This window comes from Canis lupus, chromosome 3 (assembly GCF_011100685.1).
Source record: "Canis lupus familiaris isolate Mischka breed German Shepherd chromosome 3, alternate assembly UU_Cfam_GSD_1.0, whole genome shotgun sequence".
Lineage (NCBI taxonomy): Eukaryota > Metazoa > Chordata > Mammalia > Carnivora > Canidae > Canis > Canis lupus.
In genome coordinates this window covers 81512649-81522837 of record NC_049224.1, presented here as the reverse complement: position 1 = coordinate 81522837, position 10189 = coordinate 81512649, and the positions used below count along the sequence as shown (strand labels likewise).

At 33.0% G+C, this 10189-nt stretch overlaps 1 non-coding gene across 1 annotated transcript; it reads left to right on the top strand.

Moving 5' to 3' along the window:
* The first annotated feature begins 9773 nt into the window (after nt 1-9773).
* LOC119871343 lies at nt 9774-9937 on the top strand. Its single transcript, XR_005357453.1, has one exon. It is a non-coding gene; the product is annotated as a U1 spliceosomal RNA (small nuclear RNA).
* The last annotated feature ends 252 nt before the right edge of the window (nt 9938-10189 follow it).

Below are 10189 nucleotides of genomic sequence, written 5' to 3'. Positions count from 1 at the left end.
AACTATTGGTTTTCTTTTTTTTAAAAAAGATTTTATTTATTTATTCATGAGAGACACACACACACAGAGGCAGAGACACAGGCAGAGGGAGAAGCAGGCTCCATGCTGGGAGCCTGATGTGGGACTCGATCCCAGGTCTCCATGATCATGCCCTGGGCTGAAGGCAGGCGCTTAATGGCTGAGCCACCCAGGGATCCCAACAGCTCTTGCTTTTCAGTATATATTCAACGTATATAATTCAGTATGAAAGGAAAACAGGTGTATTAATTCTACATTTGATTTATTTTAAAAATATTTTTATTTCCTTTTTCAATATATCTTGCAAAAAGAAAAGGAATGAAAGAATAAAAAAAGGAAAGAAAAAAGAAAGAGGAGGAAGGGGAGGGAGGGAGGAAGAAGGAAAGGAAGGAAGGAAGGAAGAAAGGAAGGAAGGAAGGAAGGAAGGAAGGAAGGAAGGAAGGAAGGAAGGAAGGAAGGAAAACAAGCTAAGAAGCTGGATTCCTGCTCATATAAACAAAATTTGGCCTAAAAATGATCATATATTGCTACCAACTTAAATCATCCAAAATTTGTGCAAATTATTTTAATTGCTGATTGATAAGGACTCTTTCAGGTCAGGCCCAAGTGGAACCAAGCCATAAAACAAGAAAAAAACAGCTCAACTCAACACTAGAATTAGATGAGAAGTTTCCCCCTTCCCATGTCAGATTATGCTTGAGTTATGGAGCATGAGACAAGAATGGTAAGCCGTAGGTTGGAGGGTAAGTAGGAACAAAGTCATGAAGTAATAGAACTCTAATATTACATGCCAAGCTGTGTCTGCCCAAAATCCATATGGTGAACTCCTAACCTCTGGTACCTCAAAATGTGACTGTATTTGAAGACAGGCCTTTAAAGAGCTAATTAAGGTAAAATAAAGTCACATGGGTGGGCCCTAGTCCAATATGACTGATGTTCTTATAAGAAGGGGAGAATAAGACAAGATGAAGTTCCTAAGCACAGAGGAAGAAGGTGGCAGATGCAAAAAATCTATAAATAAATAAATAAAATAAAAAATAAATGAAAAAAAATAAAAAGAAGGTGGCAGATGCAAGCCAAGAAGAAAGTCCTCCCAAGAAACCAAACATGCTGACACCTTGATCTCCAACTTCTCAGTCTCCAGAACTATAAGAAAATAAATGTCTATGGTTAAGTTCTCTACTCTGTAGCATTTTTTAAGGCAGGCCTAGAAAACAAATGTATCTAGTAACAGAGATTGGTCTTTACCCTGTGAGAATGGAAATCATGGGCAGTTGAATAGGGAAGTAACCCAATTAATGAAGAAATAAATTTTTAAGACTGTTGATTTTTCATATTTTGAGCTTTGTCCTTAAATCCGCTGAACACAGACTTTACTATTGCTTATGATATTCCACTATACTTTTGAACAGATTTGATTCCAATGTATATATATATATACATATATATGAATCATATATGAATATATATATATACATATGAAATCTTATGAACCTTCCTGAAATTTTGTGGTTCTACTGTCTTCTCAGGAGCTACAAAGAAGAGTGCTACTGTATCTTATATATTAAAACTCATCTGATATTTAAAGAGAACCTGTCCAATTCTCATTGAAATATCTCCTTCAATATACTTGCCATATAAAAGTAACCTACTGTTATGTGATTTTGAACTATTCACCATTATTGTGAGCCTACCCTGGCCTGAAATTATTTTCAGCCCACATCTTAAAATGCAGCACTATGTGTAAACATAATACTCCATGTGGCAAAAGCTAAATAAATCTTTTTGGTTGTGAGGTGCACTATGCTGATCACATTATCTCCTTTCATTTAATGAGTTGTCTTTTTAAATTTTTTTAAAGAATTTTTCTTTGAGAAACTGAGACAAAAACGACAAGTAATTGTCAAACAGCAAAAAATGTTGTGGAGCCAAAATCTAAACTATGTCTGTCTGATTCTCAGCTCAATATTAATAGGTACATTATATGGTTTCTAAATGGTATTGGTTCATTACAAACTTGTGGGCGAAATGGAAAAAAAAAAAAAGTGATGCTCTTTAATTTTTTTGTCCTCTAAACTATTTTCCATTGACACAAACTTACTTTAGGGATGCTTTGAAACCTTTTGATCTTATGAACACAATTGTTTTTAATGTATAGTTTTCCTATCCCTCATTTCATAAATTATTTCCTTTATCTGAGTTCAAATTTTCCTTTTTATTTCCTTACTCAATTTGGTCTGTAATTTCAAATGTAAATATAAGTTTATAGAAATCTTGATTCTCCAATTCAAATTATATTTTATCCTTTTCAACTTTGTTCTCTGCAATTTTAATAACAGTTCTTTCTTTTAATTTAAAACTTTTATGGGCATATGGACTAAAAGAGAAGGTCAAAGTCATGTCCTTATAGTTGAATGGAGACTCTTGGTTGTCTGTTCATGCACTTGTGAATTTTTCTAAATATATATTATTGATACTGTGTTTAGCTCCTTAGAGGAACTTACTTAATGTTTTCCAAATATCTTTTTAAAAAACAAATTTTATGGGGGCAACTGGGTGGCTTAGTTTGTTGGGTGCACAACCAGGCCTTGCATCAGGTTCTGGGCTCATTAGGGAGTCTGCTTGAAAATTCTCTCCCTCTGTCACTCCTCTAACCCACTGTCTCTCAAATAAATAAATAAATCTCTAAAAGAAATTATGTAACATTGTAACTCTTAATGAAAAGAAGTTGATAAGACATAAAAGAAAGTGGAGACTACTAGAGAGCATTTTTCTTAAGCTTTGTTTTGTTTTTAAGGAGAAAGTAGGCAATCATATTTTTAAATTGACTATAAATAAGATACAGGTGTCTTTCATGCCATATATTTTCATTCTAGTTGCTTGATTATGTTACTAAATGATGGTGATAATAATAATGAACTATTTTATACATTTCTAAAGCCTGTTATGAATATTAAATGGACGTGACCTTTCCAAGCATCATGAACATTTAGTCCTTAGCCCATCTGACCAATGTTGTTATTACCAAAGCTTCCTTTATTTTCCCACTGTTCTTTTAGCTCCTTGGTGTTTTTAGTCTCTCTGGGTGTTTTCATTTACTGCCAAGTTTTCAAAAACAATCTATATGCTTATAACTCCCAAATCAATAGCAACAGCAGGCACCTACAATCACTTCAAATACATTTGTAATGTGGAAGTTTCCCTTTTCACCACTTCCATCCCAAGTCAGTGACTCCAATAATCATTAAATTATTCAAGCTAGAAAACCGAGACTCTTTAATAGACTCCTTCGTCTTCTTCACCCTCAAATCCAATTTAATCACTGTGCCCTAAATATATTAACTCCTAAAATATTTTTCCGATGACTCCCCCTTTTCTCAGATCTTTATCATATCTACTTTGGCAACCGCAACAGAAATATAAGCAGCCTGTCTGTCTCCAGGTACTATTTCAGTCTTCTTCACAGAATTTTTCAGAGTCATCTTTCTGAAATATAAGTGTGATTATGCTCTACAGTATTTTAAAACCTGCCAATGGTTTCCCATCAACCACAGGGCTATGTCAAACTGTCAACATGGCATAAGTTTCCTTGATACTCTAGTCTCAGTTTTGACTTACACACGGCTGCTCATATGTTAAAAATACCAGTCTATAAGAGTTTCAAAAGAAAATATCCTTTTCAAGAATATGAAGTTTTATACTTCAAAAATACCTCAAAATGTGTCACTATGGAAAAATCTATTATTTATTGGACTTTTGAAGTCTTTTAATAGTTAATATCTTTTAAACACTTTATTTATCACAAAGTATTCTCAACTTAGACTATCCAAAGATCTTACCTGATTATTTAATCTATAAATTACAACTAGATTTTTCTCACCATTCTCTGACTTAAACATTTTCTATTCTCATTTCTACAGTGTTTGATGTTCTTACTCTGATTCATGCTTTTTCTTGCCATCATGTTTTTGATAAGACTGCCCTTTCTTTGTGTAATAACCCTTATTCCCACCATCATTTCAACCTGGACCTACCCCATCCTGTAGTCCAACATGTGCTCATCATTGATAACTCCATGCTGATGCTTTTATCATAAAGCAAGTTTTTCTTAACAAAGATATTTTCCTCCATACTTAGGTAGCACTCTCCCATGCATACAAAATACTATACACATTGCTATAATAGCCTACAATATTGTAATACAATTATATACTTAGGCATAAACCTTCTACATTAAATGATAAACACCTTGAGGACAGCATTTATTTCTCCCATGTTACAATCAACATGTCTCATAGTGTTTTCCAAATAGTCAATGCTCAAAAATTATTTGAAGAATTAATTAACATGCATTGTACTTATAAATGGCATATGTTACAGCCTTAGCTTTAAATGTTTATGTATTTTCTCTTTATAGTCCCAAGAAATGCCAAAGAAAGATTTTGAAGAAAAATAGAAAAAAAAAAATAGAAACTCACTGGTTTGCAAAATTTGTGGTACATTTTCTTACTGTTTTAGAAGCCCTGGTATTTGTCTATCCACAGGCTACTGATGCATTAACTATTCTTTTGATAGTTGGATTTTAGTTGCTTGGATTCTATCAACCTAATACAAGATTTAGAATTGGAGTAAAGGATAAGTTACGGGAAAGCCACAGGTCATACTACATGTTCAAATGGTGCCTAAAGTAATCAGTCAAAATCGACAAAGTGATTGTGGTCTCTTAGCTACAAATGTTGACATGCAGCATAATTATTGTGGTAGTAACACAGATCATATGAATGATCTCGCCTGAGATAAGATCATAGCCACTTTATTTTAATTCATTTTTAACTGTAATATTTACATAGATTTATTGTCAGCAATTCTGATATATTTCTCAGTTTATTCTTTCAAATTGCCAAAGCATTTCAGAAGCTTTCCAATACATTCATGTATTCAACAGGTATCTGTTTAGTGCCTACTATGTTAGGTAATGTGCAGGGTATTTGGGATGCATTAGGGAGTAACACAAAGTTCTGCCCAACTAACATTTGGCCAACAGGCACACGTAAAGATATTTGACATCACCTGTCATCAGGGAAATACAAATCAAAATCACAAAGAGATATCACTTCACACCTGTTAGAATGGCTGTCATGTAGAAGATGAGAGATACTAGCTGTTGAGGTTGTGGTGAAAAGGAAACTCTTACATACCGTTGGTGTAAATGTGAACTGGTCCCACCACTATGGAAAACAATTTGGAGTTTTGTCAAAATTCTTTTAAAAATAGATTTACCAAATGATCCAGTAATTCTCCTTTTGGGTTTATACCCAAAGGACATGAAAACAGGATTTTGAGAAGATTTATGCACTCCCGTGTGTGTGTGTGTGTGTGTGTGTGTGTTTTCACAATAACCAAGATAGAGAGATAACCTTAATGCCTACTAATAGATGAATGGAATATTATTCAGCTATGAGACAGGATGATATCCTGCTTTTTGTGACAATATGGATGAACCTTGAGCACGTTATGCTAAGTGAGATAAGTCACACATAGAAAGACAAATACTGCATGATATCACTTATATATACAACCTAAAAAAGTCAAATTGCAAAAACTAGATTGTAAAATGGTGTTTGTCAGGGGATGAGGTTGAGGGGATAAGACATGTTGTTTAATGGTACAAACTTGCAATGAGTAGTAAATAAGCCATAGATATTTAATACATAATATAATGAATATAGAAAATTTGTACTATAATTATGTAATGTGATAAACATCGCTACAATGGGAATCATATTACAATATTTAAATATATCAAAGTAACATATACAAGTTAAATTTGCACAGTGTTATATTTAATTTATCGTAAATTAAATAAAGTTGACATAATGAAAAAATACATTAAATATGGTAGGTTAGATGGTATTAAGTGGTACATAAAAAAATAAAAGTACAACAGGATTAGGGCAATTAGAATTGTGTACACATGAGAAGATGCTGCAGGTAACACATCACCAGATTAAATAAAGTGATCAGAGTAGAAACTAAAGAGAAAATGGCATCACCTCCCAAACCTGAAGAAGATGACAAATTTAGCAAGAAGCTCTTGGCATAGAGCAGTCCAGAGATTGGAAAGAGCTTGAACAAATGCCCTAAGATAGGAATATCCCTGACCTTTGGGATAGTGTCTCTGAGCATAATGAGTAAGAGAGAGTGCTCAGCATTGCAGTTGGAGAAGTCAGTGAGGTCATGTCAGGTAGAGATGCATACACCTCTGTAAGGAGTTTGATTATTACTCTGACTTAAGTAGGGAACCATGGAACATTTTTAAACAGACATTTAAAATACCTTAACTTTTGAAAGATCAGTGGCTGTTCCTTGAGACTAGGCTGTCCTTGCATTCAGAGATCATTCAGACAAGAGATGTCAATGCATTGGCCCAGAGTTGGAACAACGTGGGTGGTTATAAAGTGGCCTGATACTAGATATACTCTGAGGATGGACAATAGGATTTTCTGATAGATTAGATGGTGAGCTTGAAAGAAAAAGATTCAAAATTAACTCCTGGGAATTTTACATAAGCAAAGTCTAAGCAACTGGAGGGATGAGATGGCAACAGCTGAGATCAGGAAGGCAGTGAGTAAAATATGTGCAGAAGGAAGGTCAAGGATTCAATTTAGGGTATATTGAGCAAGATATTTATTAGACATTCTTCAGATAGCTTGAGGAATGAATTGAGAGTTCAGGAGAGAATGCCTGGGTCAGAGTTCATCAAAGGGCATTGCAGCTCCCTAACAAAAGATAGAGAATAAGATTTGGAGCAGTCTATTAGTGCTATCACTTTCACCATTGCTACAGCATCCCTCTTGAATGCTGGTCTTATAAATCTAAGTACATTATATAAATCTCCTGTGCTGTCTTCGCAAATATAGGTTTCTTCAGGAGGATCAGCCTTTCTCCAAACACAAAAGGTGATGCTGGAAAGCCGGTGCTTAGGAGACTTATATTTCCATAACTAAGAAACTGTCACTCAGCTGATTTCTGTCAAAAATAAAGAAAATTTGCTCCAAGGAGATTTAGTGCTTCTCTCTCTGGAAATAATAAATAGCAGTATAATGTCAGACAGTCTTCTCATGTCTGGTATCTGGAACCAATATCAATCTTGTAAGGGTAAGCCACATACCCTTGCACATATATATTAACATGCAAATATAGACATCTGTGTGGTATGATGGATAAGCATATTTACATATGAGTATCTATGTATACACACATTTTTTTATTTGGATGTACACAAATCTTCATATTCAATAGTTGAAATGTATGTTTTAGAGTATGCCAATGAAATCAGCTAGCGTGAGTACTCCAACTATTGTCCTATTTTGTAGGTAGGTTTGGCAATTCTAGATTATTTCCTCATTCCCCCTACAGTTTTGCAAGCATTTGCAATTTTATGAATACAATGTTACTATATCAAAGGAAAATGAAAAGCGGTGATCTTATTACAGAAATAGAAAATAAGCTAAATGTGACTATGTAGCCTGGGATGTTCAGCTGTTCAGAAGGTATTACATGTGATAAATAATAGCCTTCTGCTTTAATATTCCCATATATTCTAGAAAATCATATTGAACTAAGAAATAGTTTTCAATTTTTTAAATATAAAGTTACTACTATTTCAAAGCACAGTTTCTTTAGAACTACTTGACTTTATGATGCATCTCTGATATCTATGCTTAGATGAAACAAGTTGATTGCAATTAGGCAAAGATTTATTTCATTTTTGCTGTAAATTTAAAATTATTTGCATTCACAGTAAAAAGTAAAAACATGCTCATAATGCAGTATAGAATTATGTAAAAATATAGCTAATCTCTAGTCAAGAAAAACCAACAGGTTAGCAAAAGCTTAGCAAACAGGTCATTTAAACAATGAACATAGTAAAGAATTATTGGCTATTATTGGCCTTTCAATAGAGGAAGTTATTTTACAGATGTTTTTGATTGAGGCAAAATTTAGAGAGAATTGTACAGATACAATTCAAATATTTTTGACAAATGTGCATACCTATCTAACCAATATCCCCATCAAGACAAGTATGTTTCCATTCACCGAAAGAGGTCACTGTGCTAGGCCTATGATGCTTAATCACTTTTTACATGTGTATCTCCATAGATTAGTTTCGCTTATTTTGAGTTCATATGAAAGAAATGACACTGTATGTGCTATTTGGTGTTTGGATTCTCCAATTAACATAATACTTTTGAGAATAGTTTTTAAGAATTGCTATATGATGAATCACGGATTTATTTTTTATTGTTAATTAGTGTCCCATTGTGTGAATATACTACAGTTTGTTTATCACTTGTCCTAAAGATGGGCATTTGAGTTATTTTTGGGTTTTGGCAGTTTCAGTAGAGCTGCTATGAATATACATAAGCAGTCTGTTTTGGACTTAAATTACGACATCTGTTCAGTAAGTACAGTGGAGTGGAGTGGAGTGGAGTTACTGGGACATAGATTAAGTGTATTTTAACTTTGTAAGAAAATTCCAAGGAGTTTTCCAGAATTTTGTATGAATTCATATTCTTTTCAGAATTATATGAACATGTCATTTGTTCCTCATCTTTCTTAATACTTGATTATTTCACTCTTTAAAATTGTCTTGCATCTTTAATCTTTAAAATTCTAGAGGGTGTAGAACGGTATCTCATTAGAGTTTTAATTTTTATTTCCCTGACGAATAAAGGTATTTACTATTTATTTTCTTACTTGACATTCATGTCTCTCTTGATAAACTTTGTGCTCAAGTTTATGAGTTTTGTGCATTTTTTAGAATTAAATTTATCTTTTTATTTTTCAACTGTAAGATTTCCTTGTATTTTCCCAACAGAAATCACCACACACGTGTATCATAATACTCTCTTCCATATGTAACTTTCTTTTCATTTTCTTACAGTGATTTTTAATGAGCTGAAGTTTTCCATTTTGATGAAGTCTGATTTTTTAAGATTAATTATTTTTGAATTCTTTGTAAGTCATCTTTTCCTATCATAAGGTAGAATAAATATTCTCTGTTATTCTTTTATTTCTAGATGTTTATAGAATTTTTTAATCTTTAGATCTGTCAAAAATCTCAAATTGATTTTCATGTATTTTGCTACATAAGGGTTGGAAATTTTTTCCCATATAATTATCCACTTGTTCCAGTATAACCTGTTGAAAAAAACCCTTTTATTTCTCTCATTCCATTTCCTTAGTACTTATATACATGTGTGAATCTATTTCTGGACACTCTATTCTCTTTCAGTGAACTATTTGTCTGTGATTATGCCAATGACATATTATCTTGAATACTGTAATTTTATAGCATATTGTGAAATCAGCTAGTGTGAATACTCCAACTATTGTCTTTATTTTTTAGGTAATTTTGGCAAATTCTAGATTATTGCCTCATTTCCCTACAATTTTGTAATCAGCTTGGCAATTTCTATGAAAACAGCTATTGAGAGTTTAAATAGGGTTGTGTGTGTGTGTACATATTTGTATATGTATATATTTGCATATATGTATACATAGCTATATTTAACTATAACCATGTACAAATATTTAAATATAAATCTCTTTATATATAAAACATATTCTTATATGTCATATACTTATATGACACAAATACATCTTTAAAATCTTTACATGAAACATATATTTTTCTTAGATATATTTGGGAAATAATATAATATTATCAGTAAAATTTTTAAAAAAGAAAGGAACATACCTGGAAGGAGAGACACAATGATTATGAAGGTGGTTTTCCCCTGGGTGAGGCTTTTCCATTGCACTCCGGGTGTGCTGCCCCTGTGATTTCCCCAAATGTAGGAAACCTGACAGCACAATTTGTTGTAGTAGGGGACTGTGTTTGTGCTCCCACCTGACCATTAAATGGTTAGAAAAAAAAGAGAGAGAGAAAAAGAAAAGAAAGGAAAGATGTTCATCAAGGATGATACAAATTTTAATAAAAGGTGGGCCATTTAAATTCCTTTATTTATTGATAGAAGAATAAAGCAGAATAGGTTAATTACTTTATCTTCCTTCTTCAGCTTCTCAAAGTAACTTAAGGATACAGCATGGAGGTACTTTCCCAGGGTCACAGACAGATGTGGCTAATGGAGGAATATTTTCTGAG